The sequence below is a fragment of the Cupressus sempervirens genome, chromosome 2 (assembly GCF_028749045.1).
Source record: "Cupressus sempervirens isolate cs-2001-9-10 chromosome 2, ASM2874904v1, whole genome shotgun sequence".
Taxonomy (NCBI): Eukaryota; Viridiplantae; Streptophyta; class Pinopsida; order Cupressales; family Cupressaceae; genus Cupressus; species Cupressus sempervirens.
In genome coordinates, this window is record NC_143119.1 from 653,479,516 (window position 1) to 653,498,443 (window position 18,928).

At 31.4% G+C, this 18,928-nt stretch overlaps 1 pseudogene across 1 annotated transcript; it reads right to left on the reverse strand.

Moving 5' to 3' along the window:
- Positions 1-12,858: 12,858 nt before the first annotated feature.
- LOC149575066 ((R,S)-reticuline 7-O-methyltransferase-like) lies at positions 12,859-14,200 on the reverse strand (annotated as a pseudogene). Its single transcript, XR_016359670.1, has 3 exons — positions 13,472-14,200; positions 13,320-13,384; positions 12,859-13,228 (listed from the first exon to the last, which is right to left on the reverse strand). The product of XR_016359670.1 is annotated as a (R,S)-reticuline 7-O-methyltransferase-like (transcript).
- Between the last annotated feature and the right edge of the window lie 4,728 nt (positions 14,201-18,928).

An 18,928-nucleotide genomic window follows, 5' to 3' on the forward strand; every position in this document is an offset into this window, starting at 1 on the left:
ATCATTCAATCATTGCTCCTCTTCTCTCTCCACTAGAGAGAAATCCTATTGATTTCTTCTAGGGGTATCACACACTGGACCCTTTCCTCTTGAGATGATGATATAATAATCTCCTTATTTAGCCCTTTATCTCCCCTTGTTGACTCACTTACCACCTCATTAACTTGGGAAAAAACTAGCTCCGAGACCATCTCTATGGTCTGAGAATCAGGCATCATTGCTTCATCCTCCTTACCAAACTTGGATCCATTCTAATTTGGTTCATCCACTTCTCTAACAAGGATTTCCACAATCACCTCCTCATTTGTAGGACAAACCTTGATTTCCTTCTTTTTCCAAATCTTTTTCTCCTTTCCAGATTTAGAATTTTCTTTTTTCCTACTCTTTTCCGCTTTAGCCTTATGACCTGATTTCAAACACTGAAAGCATGCAAAAGGTACACTTTCGTAATCCAACTTCTGGGCATGCATTCCAAGTTTAAAATGGAAGCACACAACCTCTGGCATATTATCCCCTCCTAAACTCCAATATAGATATGAGCATATGTGAATCTTCTTCTAGATGTAGTTATCGGATCTATGTAAGGAAGCTCACCAAAGGAATTTGCCACTCCCACAAACACATCCTCATACCAAAACTCTAAAGGAAGCTTTGGAAGTCTAACCCATACTGGAGCTTGCACAGAAAATGAATCATTCAAATCTAGCTTTGAAGACCACTTTTGGAGGACTAGAGTCGAGCGACCTATAACCTAGGGTCCTTCACACAAAACTATTATGTTATTTAAATTAAAAACTATTAACAACCTAACTTCTTCACATAAGATTATATTTTAAACTTCCACTTTTATCTATTATTTTTCTTTTCCTATATATTTAAAAAATAATTAATTATTTATGTTATGATCTCTATTTATTTTACTTTTGATTTTAACAATTAATTTAGGTTTTTGTTTATAAATATTTTTTATTTTTTTATATTTTTTTAGTTTTTCTTTAAATATTGTTTTTTAGTTTCTATAATTTATTTAGTCAATAGATTATTTAATAGAGACATTATTTTTCATATTTTTTTTTGTATTTCTCTTATTAATTTTTCATAATAGATTTTTTGATGGGGTTTTTAAAAATGATTTTTTTCATATTTGATAAAATGAATTTAATTAAATAATATTTATTAATCTATTTGAAACATTTTAGTAAATATTATGTTATTTAAATTGAAAATTATTAACAATCTAATTTGTTCACATAAAATTATATTTAAAAAGTAATTTTTCATAATAGATTTTTTTATGGTGTTTTTTAAAATGATTTTTTTCTTTTTTTTGATCGGTAAGAGGCGGAAGCTAAGATTAATTATTATGTATTATTATTAATTATTATTTTATTAAGCATGGATATATTCAAACCCAAGACCTCTTTGATAAGAGGCTCACAATTTATCGTTGTGTTGTAGGTTCTTGCCTAAATTTTTTCATATCTAATAAAATAAATTTAAATAAATAATATTTATTAATTTATTCAAAATATTTTAGTAAATAATATGTTATTTAAATAAAAAATTATTAATAATCTAATTTTTTCACATAAGATTATATTTGAAAAAATAATTTATTATCGAGCATTTATTGACTTATCGTTACAAGCACAAAAACATGCAACTGCTAGTTATGCAAGTTTAAAATAATATATTTATGCAAGTTTAAAATAGATAGGGGACTTATTTTCTCTAGTCATATCATAGAAATGTGCAAGAAACATCCTGAGCATGCCCAATTAGATCATTTCCACCAATAATAACATTATCATCTCCATTTTTAGGATGTGGAAGCATGGTAAGGCTCTGCATTAGGCAATGAACTTCATCAACATCATTGAGATAAGAAGTTTCTTGACTATCGGCTTAATTATTAGATTATAGTGGGAATTTGGATGGGAATTGATGGTGAATATAGCTGGGCCTCAGATGGGATGCAATGCCTAAGCATGTTCTTCCACCTATAACTAATGGGTAGGAAATAGTCAAAGATCTTGCAGTTTGTACTCAATAGAGCCCTCCTCATCTGACACGAAAGTTGTGACCATAACTCCTATTACTAACTCAACACTGTAAAAACTTCCTTATTAAAAAGAGTTCCTTATCATGGGAAAATGATGTTGATTAAGCTGGGAATGCAGTGGTGATGAGAAAAGTGCTAGCATAAACATAAATATTATATTTTTTGTGTGAGACAAGAAATTTATCTATTTTGGAGCATTTTCTTCATAGGACAATCCTATCAACTTAATACTTAATATTTTTCTTAAGATTCCTTTTTTGTTATTTTTGGCAAGTTTTCAAAAACAAATTCATATTTTTGAAATATTCTTTTTCTATTTTTTTGGTTTCCTAGGTGGTAGTTGCACTTAGATTTGGTTTATCTTTTATTGTCTTATTGTTTATAATAATATCTATCCACACTTTCATTCTTAAATTTTTTAAATATAAGTATATTAGCATTAAGTCCTCATTAGGAAATAGATAATACTAGTAGTCACATGCTTTTGTGCATGCAACAATTAGCCAATAGTATTGTTTATTATAAACATAGCAACAATTTTTAAAGGTATATTTGTGAGTTTTTAAAGAAATGATTTTTGTTATACAATTTTGTCAAAAATTATTCAACTATGAAAGTTTTCACTCTGCTAGGGTTTTAGGAATCTCTTGCATACGAATCTCTATCTAAGCCTTCCTTTTGAGTTTACCATCTATCATACCAAAATTATTATGGGAGTTTTTAGGGCTAGTTTATAATGACCCTGGCCAATTGCATCCCAGTAGGTGATACTGGTGCTTGCGTTGCTACTTTGGATAGCCATGGTGCTTCCATTGAACAAACGTCCTCACAAGTTTGTCCCAAAGGTCTTCCATGAGATAATCCTGATATTATCCTTCCTCTGCAAGAATTTGATGCTACATGTGAATGGTTAGAACAACATACTTTGATAGGGTATTTTGTGGGTAGGACTCCTCTTGAATCCATGCTCAAAGAATGGGTTACGAAGAGCTAGACTCCTCATAGAATCCATCTTGAAGCTATGCAAAACCTTACCAAAGGTTTTTTTATTTCTTTCTTTTATTCGCCTCTATGCAAATAAAATATTAAGAGAGCAAATTGCATGTCTGTGAAGAGGGAAGCACAATCTTAGTAGTTTCAATAATCCAAATTGTTATGCAAATTAAAATATGTTTTCAACATCTACATTGAAAATGTGTTTCTTCCATTCCTGCCCCTTATGGAGAGCAGATACAAACTTTAGGTAATTGAAAAATGTTTTTTAAAAAATAAAATAAAAATTTATTTATGGAAATGAGTGTAACTATGCTCTTATTCATGTTTTTTAAACACAAATTTATATTTTCTAAAGATTCCTCTTTCATTTTCTTTAGCTAGATGAGTGGTAGGATACACTAGATTAATTTATAGTATATCCTATAATGGAGAATTTTGATGACCTAGATTTTGTATTTAAAAAAATAATATCTTGTAACTTTTACTTAGCATCATATCATGCCTTTGAAGGACTAATGTAACATAAGTAATACATACTAAGAAGGAACATTTTCATAGATGTGGTCTAAATAATATAAATATTTTATTATCATTTTTAACTACAAAATATAATTAATAATTATAAGTTTATTATAATACTTAATTTGTTAATTATTATAAAATAACTTATTTAAATATCTATAATATAAGTAATTATTAGTACTTTTAAATTTTCTTGAAAGTGGAAAACTACTATAAAACATCAACATTATAATCTTTAATCAATCTTTCATTTATATACAATGTTCACCTATTTTTCTGTTAATATATTCAAATATTTTCTAGTTGTTCAACTCCTCCCTTTTATGGAGAGGAGAAACATGTTTTTTTTTTTGGAATCCCAAGTTAACAGTAAAATTGGGCTCTTATGTTTTTTTTAGGTTTACAATAGTTAATTTAGTTAATTTAATAGATGTTATTTTTTTAATGGCTTTAGAAAGGAAAATCTGGATAAACAAGTAGTTGCTTCTAAGTAAATATATTTGAATTTTGTTTTGTAATTATTCATTTTTCATTGAAGCACTATGATATGTTTTAATTTAATAGTTTTTTTTTTTTCACAGAATGAATAGTATAATAAACATATGAATATTAGTTGACTAATACATTTGAATAAGTATTAATCTTCCAACAAGAAAGTATGTATTTATTTAACAATTAAATATTTTAATGAATGTATTTTGAATCAGATGCAAGAAAATTATAAATTTCAATGATCTTTAGTAGTGTTCAATTTGGTTTATTGTTCAATTAGACTTAGAGAAATAGTTTTAATTTTATTTTAAGGTTAAACTATAATTTTATTTATGGCTACAATTTAACCTTATTTAGTGTAATTTTGAATTTAATTAGGTTTATAATTAATGTTCATAATTAGAATCTATCCCCAAATTTGATAGGAAGTCGAGAGGTTTATTCCCTTCACAGAATACATGTTGAATATAGTAATCCTGCAAAGATTTTAATGCTTCATCTATCCTCAAAAACTAGTTAAATAATCTCCAAGTACAAAATTTTTCTCTAGCCACACCATTTATAATGACTTGATAATCCCCCTCTATTAGTAATTTATCTATATCATTGTTTGAGCAACAATGTAACCCTTCCTCTAGAGCCAATATCTTGAATAAATGGTTGTTTTCTATCACTACATATCAAGGAATACCTTGCAACATTTTACCTTGACCACCCCTGATGATTGCACCAATACCACTTCTACCCAGATTGCCTCTACTGGCTCCGTCAAAGTTAAATTTATTCTAGCCTAATGGTAGAGCCTGCCAAATTGTTGTACTCCTTTGACCCTTCTGTTTTATGATCATGTGATCCCCACATAGTTTGAATTTCCATGACCTTTCCATTTCAAAGTCCCATCTTGATTGAAAGTGATATTTCAGACCCTGAGTTCTAGAAATGTAAATTTCCTCAATGGCTTTATGAATCATGTGTTTCACCTCTTTTACTAATAAACATTCCTCCTTAAAAATCCTTTGATTTTTCTCCTTCCATAAATGCTACAAAAACATTGACAGACTCACTAACCAAAGAAATCCCCATTTAGATTTTACTTTGCCTATGGGCCACGAAGATAGAAACTCAAATAATGAGTACTTTCTAACAATAAACCACTGCATTTTATCTAATAACCAATCCTAGCATTTACATGCAAAAGGACACTAGTATAATAGATTATCTACCATCTCCTCTGCTTGCTTACAAAAAATGCACCAATTGGGACCTATAATACATATCAATTTTAATTTACTAACCATCAATATCCTTTCATGCAATGCTACCTAGAGAAAAGTCCCTACCTTTGGCAAAGGCCATTTACCCCAACAAAGCTTTGATGACCTGAATGGATTGATTTGTCTTTGACTAAGTAGTTCATAGCCAAGATTGACCTTATATTCTCTTGACTTGGAAGTAGACTAGATTAAAGAGTCTTTAGAAGATGAACAAATCACAGTTCTATTCAAGAGTATATTATGTAAAGTATTAGAATGTGGCAAGGAGACATCTCTAGTGGTCCTCCAACTTGCCCTCAAAGAGGATAGAGACTCAACACCATTTAATCTGCAACCCATTAGCCCTCTGTGGCTTCCATCAAATTAACTCAATCTTTATCTAAGAAGAAGGAGTCAATAAGCAGATCCCCATTCCATGAATCTCTACAAAATCTCATTCTCTGCCCATTGACAATCTGCCAAGATAGATGCCCTATATTTATATCATGACTCTCCCAAATTTGTCTCCAAAAATGAGATCCATTGGGTGCATTTTCTATTGTCAAAATTTGGTTTGGTTCCTATGAGTCTAGATACTTTGCCACCATGATCCTATACCACAGCTTCTCTAGAGTCTTGTACAATTTCCAAGACAACTTGGCACTGAATGCCAGATTCTGTAAAGACATTTTATGAAGACCTACCCCTCCATCTTATTTCACCAAATAGGCTATATCCTAACTAATAAGTGGAATCTTACTAATAAGTGGAATCTTCTTCTCATCTTTAGAACCCTCCCAGAGAAGCTTCTTTAAGATACTATCCAATTTGCTAGAAACTCTATTCAAAAGTTTATAAAATGACAAATACTATATAGGAATGGTTGATAAAACCAATTTAATCATAAGGATCCTCCCAACATGAGAAAGCCACTTGTTCTTCCATGATGCAGCTTTCCCTTAATGTTTGTTAATCATTTCCTCCCAAAAAATTTTATCCACCCAAGCCACAAAAAGTGGTATACCTAAATAGATGTTTGGGAATGTTCCTAGCTCAAGCCCATAATGACCAAAATGTTTACCCTTCTTCTGTGGCTAGTGTTGAGAAAGTACAGGTATGATTTTTGAATATTCATACTTTGGCCCAATTCTTTTACATAAATGTCCAACACCTCCTTGATAATCTTAGCCTCCTTAATGGTAGCCTCCTAAAACAAAATAGCATCATTAGTAAATTGGGAGTGATAAAAAGGCTCTGACCTATTATGGATAGAAATCCCTCTCCATCTACCAAGCAAGGTCTATTTCATAATGAATCTGCCCAAAAATTCTACCTTCAATAAAAATAGAAAAGGAGATAGGGGATCACCTTGTCTCAACCCATTAGTCACTTGAAAAAAACCACATACCTCTCCATTCACGAATATGCAAAAATTAATAGATGACATGCAAAAAGAAAAACATTTTATCCAATCTTGAGAAAACTCAAATCTAGAAAGAACTTGCCATAAGAAGGGCCATCAAACTATATCATAAGCTTCGCTGAAATTTAACTTTTACAATCATACCTAATTTCTTCATGGAATGTAAGCTATGAATTAACTCACCTTTCAATAGAATGCTATCCACAATTTCATGACCCAATATGAAACCATGCTGTTCTACAGAGTCTATCCTGTTGAGAATATGTTTCAATCTATTAGCCATGTCTTTAGATATAATTTTATATAGAGCATTACATAAAGATATTGGACGAAAATTATCCATTAAAAAACAATCCTAATTCTTTGGAATCAAGGATAACCATATTGTTCAATTCCTTCACAAACTGCGCCTTTCTTGTGAAAGATTCTACCACATTGAAAATGTGAGAGCCCATGAAGGTCCTAACATTTTTGAAAGAATTGCAAAAGAAAACCATTTGGTCTTGCTACTTTGTAAGGAGGATCATCAGAAGTGGCTTTTTTAATCTCTTGATGGGTGAATGGTCACATAAGCCATATATTATCTTCAACTAATATGATACAATCTAGAGCATCCATTGTGGCTCAAGGGATCTGAGCTATAGTGTTAGGAGAAGCTCCTAAAATAGTTTGAAAATGACTAACCACAATTTTTTTAATTTTAGTTGAGTTATCAAAACACCTCCCCTACTCATCTTGTATGCAATTAATTCTATTAGAGACTCTTTTGGATTTAGCAGAAGAATGAATTTTGTGTGTGTTCAAGTTGCCATCCTAAACCCATAATTCCCTAGACTTATCTCTCCAATAAATTTCTTCCCCGAGCAAGAGCTCCACCAATTCACTTTTAAGTAATTTCCCTTTTTCAAATTCCACATTTGACATGCCTGCATTAATGACAATCTGATTAAGATCCTCCAATTCAGCCTCCACCCTAAGTTTTTCTTGAAATATATTTGTGAATATATTCTTATTCCAAATTTTAATCTTTTTTAACTAGTTTGAGTTTAGAACAAAATTATAACTCTAGGTACCCTTGTAAGTGTAACTCTCTTTCCACCACCCTTACACCTTAGGAAGGAATTCCTTGTCCCTCCACCAAATATTCTAAAATTGAAAGCTACCATTATAACAATTGTTATCTACTAGAAAACTCAATTGAATTGGAAAATGATCTAAAAAGGAGATAGGAAGAAAGCTTGAATCCAAGCTGAAAGAAGAGTTGTGCCAAAAGGGACCAACTAAAAATCTATCCAATCTTTTAGAGATCTTGATAAATTTGGCCCTTCTATTTGTCCATGTAAATCTATCATTTATAGGAATCACATCAAATAATTGAGTCTGCGACACAAAATCCTTAAAATCTTCCATGACTTGATTGGGCATCCTCAAGCCACCCAATGTCTCATCCAAATCCAATAGAGCATTGAAATCCCCTACTACTATAATCTTATTATCCTTGAGAGCCACAATCTTAAAGGCTGATGTTTTCCATAACTAAGCTTTTGCCTTAGTTTTAATTAGGCCATAAACATCGAATAGATGAAAAGAAAGATTATCTTTGATGTTGACTACCCAACCGTACAACCAATTTTCAAAACTTTCCAAATCCCGCATCTTTATAGAACGTGGTTTCCATAGAAATCCCAACCTGCTTGCTAATCCACTAGCTGCTTGAAAACTTATCACAGAGAAAGCCTGTCATAGTGAAGAAAAAGACAAGAAGAGGCAAGGACTTACTTTGAAAATATTCAAATTGTATTCTCAAAAAAATAAAAATGTAGATTATTACAAAAGATCAATCCTTATAAAATGAGATTGAAACCTAAAGGGGTAAGCTAAAATGTTACAAAGGGTACCCTAAAAGATGAAAGCTATTTAATAATTAATAATTAATTATTAAATAGAGAATGCAAAAGTGCATAAAGTAAAATCATAAGAAGAGAGAAAAGGTAATGTAATTAATTAAATTAAATTAACCTTTATCTAACACCACCTTAATATAAGCAACACTTAGTTACAAACAATGCAAAAAGAGCAAGGAGATTACAATGCAATGTTGAAAGTAAACTTGGGTGCCTGACAACAAGGCCTAATGAGGTACCCAATCACAACCAAATCTCTATGAAAACCCCCTCCAAAATATATATCTTTATTGATTCAATGACCACCAACTCATTTAAACCTGTTTAACACCAATGACTGCAAGGAGTGCCAAACACTATCCCATATTATAACTAATACAATATCAAAATGCTGCTGACCTCACAAATGTCTTGATACTTTTACAATCATTAGACCAATAAAAATTTGATAGCTTTAGATATCAAATTGAATCTAACCCAGATGTAGTCATTTGCATGCCTATACACCCTTCTGTTGCTTCAAATTAATAGGAAAATGAAACAAACAAACATCAAATTTCTTTAGGAAAAATTATTAAGAAAATGAAACAAATAAACACCAAATTTCCCTTATGTCTCATAATGATAAATATTCATAGGTTCTTTTGAAGTACGAAACTAAGAGAAAATGATACAACATGTCTTTCAATAAACATAATTAGCAAGAGAAACATTATCATAAGGTAAAAAATTAATAGTTTTATTCCCATCATTCCAAGGTTAAGAACTCCAGCCAAGTTGTGGGGAGACCAATGCAAATGAAAGGGAGCCATTTTGAAATATTGGTTTTCTTTCTATGATATTGCTAGTTGAGAGTTTAAGACAAAAGATGGTAGGGTTATAGAAGTATTGTTTTATTTTTTTCAAGCTTGAGAAAGAGCTCTAATCCATGTGAAATATGGATTTGATAGATAAATTTTTGAAGGCAGGATAGATGGGTATGTGCAGGATCATGGTGTACCAAACTATGGCCTTAAGTGGCAGTGAAAAACCAGCAAATCAGGGTTATGTCAACTTGACACATAATTTTAAAGTGGTTCTGGACTGTATATCAAAAAGTTGTAAGAAAATAATCTGTAGGAAATTGAATCTAGTTTCTAAACTACAAGGCCTTATCTAGAGAAAAAATTATTTGATTGGTCAAAAGTTTGGATTTTAATGTAGTACTATAAAAATTTCAGGGCAAAAATAAAAAGTAGGTGTATGTCTGACCACCTTAATCATAATCAAATGATAATATTTTTAAATATAATTTTAGATATAAAAATTAGACTCATGCCTGGATGTGATGCATATTTTTGGCAATTTTTATTCCAAATAAATAATTAATTATGAATTTTCTACTAAACTATTTTCAGAATTAAAAAACTCCAGTGTCTGACCACCTTAACTAGTTCAAAAAAAATCAAAATTAAGTTTTTTTTTTTTTTTCTTGTACTAGTCAAAGCATAGAATGTGACGCATCTTTTGGATTTCACAAATCTTATACGGTTTGAAAGTTATAGCTATTTTTCAACCAGTATGTCAATCAACACTTTGTAGCTAACTCCATGAGAAAATAAGTAATAATTACTTATTGAACTCGTAATTTGACAAAACTTACATTTATGAAAAGCTAAGAACATTCTTAAGAAACCCTTTTCATTACATGAAATTTTGGTTAAAAAAAAGTCGTCAGCTACATGCTTGAAGTAAAAAACACATAAGAACATGCCAAAAACACATTTTCGGGATGTTTTAAAGATGACCATATAAGGTTGGTATTGAAAGATATAGTAGGAATTATAAAGGTATTAATTGTTTTCATTTAGTATCAGGATGGGTGGGAAAAAAGTGGGAATAGATTTTGAAATTATTTGAGGCATTTCAGAACTACATATTTTTCAAATCGCCACTTTTTGGCACACCATGATCCTGCACATACCCAGATGTTACACAAGAATTTAAAAAACAAATGTGATCAATATTGGAAAAACTACTAATGGCATCATCTCAAGGCTAAGCTCTAGATTCTACCATATTAACACCTTAATTCCTATATTATAAAGAGAGAGATCTAAGACATATCTAAAAAGTGCAACTCAATATTGTTAGATAGAGAAGAAATAGATTAAATTTGACATTGGGTGCATAGGAAGCTGATGAGTTTCATTCAAAAAGATTGTGGCTTGGTCCAAAAGAAAATAAAAATGTATTCATCTTGAGAGTAGAATTATCCACTAATTTTATTATTACAGATATAAGCTTCAGTGTAAGAGGAAATAAAATTAGGACTTTTTACAACAGTTTGATAGAGAGAAATTTCAAGAAAAGAGCCTAGAATTTTTTAATGGTTGATGGTGTATCTCACAAGATTTCCCATAGAATTTCCCTTTCTGTTAATGGTTGATGGTGTATCTCACAAGATTCCCCAACTCCTTCAACCAAGTGCACTGGTTGGGATGAGAGATGATGGTTCTAGAGAGCTCAATGTACAAACATGAATGCTAAAAAAAAAAACCCGATTTGGTAGAAATTTTGACCAAATTAGAAAACCTTAGTTTGGTCAAAATTTCAACCAAATTAGGCAAAAAAAAAAAAAAAAAAAAAAGCATTCATAGGCCAATATTTACATTGGTAAAAAATTAGGGGGAAATGCACTAGTGTTGGGGGGGGGGGGGGGGAGAGAGAGAGAGAGAGAGAGAGAGAGAGAGAGAGAGAGAGAGAGAGAGAGAGAGAGATGATCATCAGTAGAGGTGGAGTTGAAAGGTAGAGAGTGGTATTAAGGGGCATATCTAGAGAGAGTATAAAGGGATATGTATTTGTGTGTTTGTGTGTATGTGTGTGCATGCATATGTGCATGTGTGTGTGTGTGTGTGTGTGTGAGAGAGAGAGAGAGAGAGAGAGAGAGAGAGAGAGAGAGAGAGAGAGAGAGAGAGAGAGAGATGGATATGATAGTCAATAGAGGTGGGGTTGAAAGGCAGAGAGTGGTATTAAGGGGCATATCTAGAGAGAGTATAAAGGGATATGTATTTGTGTGTTTGTGTGTATGTGTGTGCATGCATATGTGAATGTGTGTGTGTGTGTGTGTGTGTGTGTGTGTGTGTGTGTGTGTGTGTGTGTGTGTGTGAGAGAGAGAGAGAGAGAGAGAGAGAGAGAGAGAGAGAGAGAGAGAGAGAGAGAGTTGAGGGAAGCAAGGGCTCAATCATTTAAATAAAGCAAATATGTTGTATAAGTCATAATATTTTATTAATGTCTACTTTCAAAATGTGTTTCTTGCATTCCTTTCATTATTGAGAGGAGAAATATGTTTTTGGTAATTGGAAAATGTTTGTGAGAAAACTTTAGCTAATGTCGTTGTGTTTTAAAGATTCTATTGGATGTGAATTTTTGTTCCACTCACTTGCAACCAACCACATCTTTCCTTGTGGAAGTGTTGCTAATCCCCACCTTTCATTTTTCATTAAAGAATGTCAATTGATATAACCTAGCCATGAGAGCATAGTTAGAAAACATATTTGTAGGACCTTCTTCAAGTAATTATTTTGACAAAAAAAATGCTTCTTTGAGAATCAATAAATTTTGTAGACTATAATGTTTTCTTTTCTTTGTGAAGCATTCATTTACTTATGACTCATTTTTTCATAGACATTATATTTATATTTACATTTATTATAACATAGAAAAATCCTTTTATTTTTATACTTCCAATGATTATCTTGTGACCTTTTATAATATAATTTGCACAAAATCTAAATAAGCTAGGGTGAGGATAAGATAAGCAGTAATCTAGATTAGACTCTATAGTAAATTCTCCCTTGAAATAAAATAAACATTATTCTAACATGAATAATTTGACATCAATATTAAAATTTATCAAAGTAATTTTTATTTAATAGGTTAATGATAGTATATAAAATATGTATAATGTTTCTTTATCATGAGTATATTGAGTTTAATATTTATTTATAATAATAAGAAATTTTAGAATAAAGAATAATAATTTATTTATTTTAAAATGGTTGAATATGTCATTAATAAAGGTGACTAAATAATTTTTTTTTCCTTCTACTAAATAAAAAGCTTAAACATTAATATATTCTCACATTTCGTTTAATGTTAGTTCTTTTAATATGAATCTAGACTAAGAAACTTACAAATTAGTAAAATCTCATTTTCTCAAAGAACTTATTTAGATTGTTAATATTATTAATTATTTATTCATATATAATATTTTTAGATACGATCTTCTTGTTGAGGTGGTCTCTCAAGTCATTTAGAACTTAAAGAGTTCTACAACAGCCTGGACAAAGGGCAATTTGATAATATTACAACGCTTAAATCCAGCAGCTTGAGATAAAATCTTATACTCATGTTCAGATCTTTCCTTCCCACCATGAGTGTGAGCCATCATGAACAGATCAAAAGCCAACCCCAAACATCCATTCTCTTCCACAACTGCATCCACAATTATCACCTTCCCCTTCTCCGGAATCGCCTCGTAACAATTCTTCAACAATCTCACAAACTCCTCATCACTCCAATCATGTAAAACCCACTGCATTTCACCATAAACCAGAGAAACCATAATTAATCAATTAAATTCATTATATTAGCTATAGATAATCTTTTCACACACATTATTTTACCTTGAGAAGAATCACATCAGCAGAAGGCACACTCTCAAACATGTCACCAGCAACATGTTCAACCCCTGCAACAATTTCATGATTGATCACTTATATGGAAACTAAAATGTCTGTAGATTGTTGAAAATTTAAAAAGTTTGGATTTTTCATACCAGGAATGTCTTTCAAAGAGGAAGCAATGAGATGCGGCAAATCGAAATTAATGGCACGAATGTGAGGAAATTTGTGAACAATCATGGAAGCCGCCGATCCAACGCCTCCCCCGACGTCCACCAGAGATTTGACGCCCTCAAATCCGTCATAATTTGCAAAAAAGGCGTTCATTATCAGTGGGGAGTTGCTGGCCATGGCGTCGTTGATGATGGCACTGAAATCAGGGTTTGAATTCGCAAAATCCCAAATATGAGATCCGTGAGCCCTCTCGAACGGAGATCCGCCATGGACAGTGCAGTCGTACAAATGATGCCACGCTTCCAGGAAATCGCGGTTCGTTTCCATCATCAGAAGCGCCGCAGAAGATTTCGATTTTGATTTTCGGTAATTTCCCCCTTTCTCTTCCACCAATAATTTTGAGATTCCCGTCGATCCGTATTTGTATGCATTTTTCACATCTTGTCCGCTCTTGGAGAGGATTGGAGTTTGGGAGAAGACTCCATGAGAGGAGAGGAATCTGAGAATTCTGGCGAGTTAGTCGGAGTTAATGAGAGATTTTCCGGTGGAGGAAGAAATGAGGCTCGTCGGAATCGGAAAGAATGGTCGGAATGTTCAGCAAGACGGCGGCTTTCAGAGCCATCGGCTGCGCGAAGGAAAAGATGATGTCGTAAAGCTTCAGCTCGGCTTCCATGGCTGCCGCTCTCCTTTCTTTTCTTCTCCTCTGCGCAAATAAGATATTAAGAAAGCAAATTGCGTGTCTGTGAGGAGGGAAGCAGGGTCTCAGCAGTTTAAATAATGCAAATTGTTGTGTAAATTATAACACTTTATCAACATGTACCTTGAAAATGTGTTCCTTGCATTACTTCACTCACGGAGAGAGAAACGCGCTGAAAAAGGGCGTAACATGCAGGGTTACTAACATATATTTTAATTATTATTATTATTATTTTCCTTAAATTCCTTTTTTTTTTTTTGTTTTTTTCAAGTTTTCGGAAACAAATTTATATTTTCCAAAGATTCTTTATCTAAATTTTTAAAACTTAAGTATACTAGTATTAAGTTCTAATCAGTAAATAGCTAATATTAGTACAATATTAAAAGTGAACATAATTTAAATTTTTTCAATTTTAATTTTAATACTTTGGTGTTTACATATGTAAAAGGGAATATGAATAGGAAGACAATTATTGAATACTTAGAGTTCATAATTTTTTGTATACTTCATAAATATAATAATTATGAAAAAATAGTTTAATATGAATTTTGATAAAATGTAGTTCAATTTAAAAATATTATATAATCAAAATATGAATATAAATTCTCTTTAGATATATTGAAAAGTAATAGGAGGGTTCTATTCATATTAATTCTAGATTTAAGTTTATTCACATTTTAGCTGTTGATTCATTTTTTTCTTCTATTAGTTATAAGTCAAATCAAAATGTATGAGTAACAACCACACGATAGAGTTTCAGATCTGGGCCAATTCATATAATAACATTTTAAACATTTGGCCACCACCAAAAGATATAGCAAAAATGAAATAGATATGATTGGAGTTCTACCATTTTTGATATCCGCTACATGATGAAAAATTAGCAAAATGTTTTTCATCCTATTATTAGGAATCATTCTATCAATGACTTGACCAACTATAAAATACTTCTGATTCTTGTTGCTATGTCATCTTTGACTTCTTGTCTTGGTATTACTTGTAATGGTGTGGCTATTATTGTTGTTACTTGCTCTACAAAGGTGATATGTTTGTTAATGTTATAGTTCAGTCGAACATATATATATATATATATATACATACATACATATATATATATATATACATACATATATATATATATACATACATATATATATATATATACATACATATATATATACATACATATATATATATATATACATACATATATATATATATACATACACATATATATATATATATACATATATATATATATATACATATATATATATATATACATATATATATATATATATATATATATATATATATATATATATATATATATATATATATATATATATATATATATGAGATATATAAATAATATATAATAGATATTATTTATGGAATTCTTAACTTATGTTAAGAGTGCATGTGTGTATATATATATCTTGTTATATAATAATTATAATATATTAAGGGTATATTACTTATGTTATATCTTTAACTAATGTAAGTTAATATATTAAAGAGATGTGTCTCTTCAAGAGACATGCCTCTTTATAACACATATATATTCATTCATATAGTAACTTGGAATACACAAAAGATATCCACAAGTGCTATTACATGTTATAGAATAGATTAATGGATCTTATCTTTAACATAGTATCATAGTGTAAGAATTTGGTATAGCTCTAATACCATGTAAGAATTTTCCTTAGGGCAAAATCACCCAAAACCAAGAAGATCAATAACTAGCACAAAATATACCAATAGAATATGATCAGAATAACAATACGATATTCAAATTGATGTATAAGTACACTAGGAGTGCTAGTATATAAAGGCCTCTACAATGCTTCTAGAATGTCTAGGAGTTAGCAATATGATAAGCCTCACAACTAAGCACATGTCCACCAAGAGTGGATTATCATCCATTAAACACAAGAGTTAGTGCAATGAAGAGAGGATAAGCCAACAAAGGTGTGTCATATAAAATTATCTTGTAGACACCATGTGCTTAATTAGAGTGCCAACAACTCTGTTATCTACATGACACCTCAGTTGATTATGCAAACTCAAGTGTTGTAGACACCATATGCTAAATTAGAGTTGCTAACTCTTGTGTTGTCAACATGACAACTCATATAAGTATGCATACTCCTAGGTGTCTAACCTAATAAATAATAAAATAATAAATTTATCCTAAGTAAACTTAAGTAAAGTGTAAATAATAATTATTTACACTAACACCCCCCCTTAAGTGAAACTTAGGGGAATGCACTTAAGCTCATAAAAGCTACAATGAAATGCATGATGGGTCCTGTCTACTAGGCCATGTTAGGTACCCAAGTACAAATAAAATGCTGAAGTACAATGCAATCTCTCTAAAAATTGAGAAAGAGGAAAAATATCATGGGAAAAACCCTCTAAAAGAGAGATATGTACAATATAGAAAGATGCATGTATGGATGGAGTAATCAAGACCCCCCCCATTATGACATACATCATGCATATACAATAGAGAATCCCTTGGCGAAATCCCCCCCTTAGTGAAGGATGTCATGATGATGAATGCTTGAAGACAAAAGTAAATCCAATGTTGAGAACGAACATTTCTCCATTTAGGAAGAAGATACACCAAGTATAGGTGAAAGTATGCTTCCCACTGTGGATAGGAAGATGGAAGACGAATCCATATGTAATATTCTATCAATGTTGCCTCTAAAGTTTGCTCAAATGTTGACAAGTCCTTGATGAATATAGATGCAATGAACCAATCTAGTGAATGCCCAAAAAAATGTGGCAAACAAGATAACATGTCCATGTATGAAACTAAATCAACCTCCAAAGATGATGAAGCATCCTGATAGGAAGATGTAGGAAGATAAGTAATGTCATCTCTCCTCAATAATGTATGTACACCCATGAAAGAAGCTCCTTGATGATTTAAGAAGCTACACCATGAGAGCTCAATGAAGTTCTGCCTTGTGGGAAGAAGTGGTGCCATAGGTGTAGTAGATAACACTCCCAAAATGATAGGAAGAATCCTTAGAAAATATGATGTTTGAGGAAACTAAAATACAATCTTCAAAGATCGAGATGTCTCCTTTGAAGTAAAAGAGTCCTTCTCTATTTGCTATAAAGAAATGCCCACAATCATATTAGAATGATCAATTGGTTGAGGGTCAGAGTGTACCCTCACAACAAGTGAAGAAGTCTCCTCAACAAAGAGAAGATGAATGTCATCGATGATGTCTCCCACATCTTATTGTGAGGCTGCATGAACAACCTTACAATGTTTAGAAGGAAGCCAGCCCATGAAGCTGAAGTAGGAAGACATGGTAATTCTTGTTGCACTGAATTAGAAGCATCAATGGTTAGAACTAGATTAGTAGAAAAAATGTAAGCATCAGGAGTTAAGATCTCATCTGGAGTTAAAAGTACCATAACTGGAGTGATTGGAGGTAGAATGTCCTCTGGAAATGGAGGAACTGTTGGACGTCCATATGCTTTCCAAAGAGCCATCCAAATGTCATAAGGATCATTGAAATTTTCAATGATATCAAAGCAATATTTATTGACACTAAAATAAATGAAATTTAAAAATATTTTAACAGGGGTATGATCATCAGAGTGTAGTTCTTTAGAACATAGATAAGGAAATACTTCCTTATGCTCTCTTGTTAGATGATAAGTTATCAAGGCACTCCATTTTTGATAGTTCCTCTTTTTCAACCTTGGTCTAACACCAAATTGACATGTGAAATAAAACTTCATGAGATCAATGTATGTATGCACCCCCCAAAAATGCAAAAATAATTAGTGAACCCCCACTGATGTATGATTTGGCACTTTCTAGGTAGTGTGTTTATAATAGGCCACTTTGTTAAAACGAACTTAGTGGACTTCTAATTTTTATTGTTTACAACTTGCTCTTGTAGTTCGAATCTAGAACTTTACAATGTAGCTCAGAAATACAATAATTTTGAAGCAATACAATGCAAAGAAATGACCTATTCCTAAAAGTGATATTTCTATCCACACAAGCTTGTAATCTGATTGCAAATCTAGAAAGTAGATGAAAAATTATTCACTTTCAAAAAAATGAAACTTGATTTGGAGTCCAGATGAGCCTGTACTAAGCATTTGAAGTTGCAAAAATCAGGATTTGCAATTTGAAAAAAAATTTAGGAACAAGGATGTCAAACATCTGGCACGAATGTGTAGATGACAACATTCTACCCCAAAACAAAAAAAAATTGTTTGAAAAAAGAAGTCCGTATGAGGGAGATATCGCTGTTTGAAAATCACCTCTGTAATTATTTATCTTGAATCGCCACTATCGCAACTCCAAAAATCAAATGACTCTAGATTTGACCTCAGATGTCTAATTTTGGTAAAATAAAGTTGATATGGGGTTTTTTGATCTTCTGAATATGATGCGAATATTTGATTAGTACCAACAAACTTCAATCTTGTCCTTTAAAAAATCTCTCCTCTATAGGCTTGATGGCCAAAATTTATATACACATACTTCTATCCATATAATTATAAGAAATTGGTTGCTTCTCTTCACTTTTCATTTTTTCTTAAATAAAATATTAATAGAGAAAATGTATGAGAAAATGTGTGTCAAGGGAAGCAAGGGCTCAATCATTTAAATAATGCAAATATGTTGTATAAGTTATAATATTTTATTAATGTCTACATTGAAAATGTGTTTCTTGCATTCCTTTCCTTATGGATA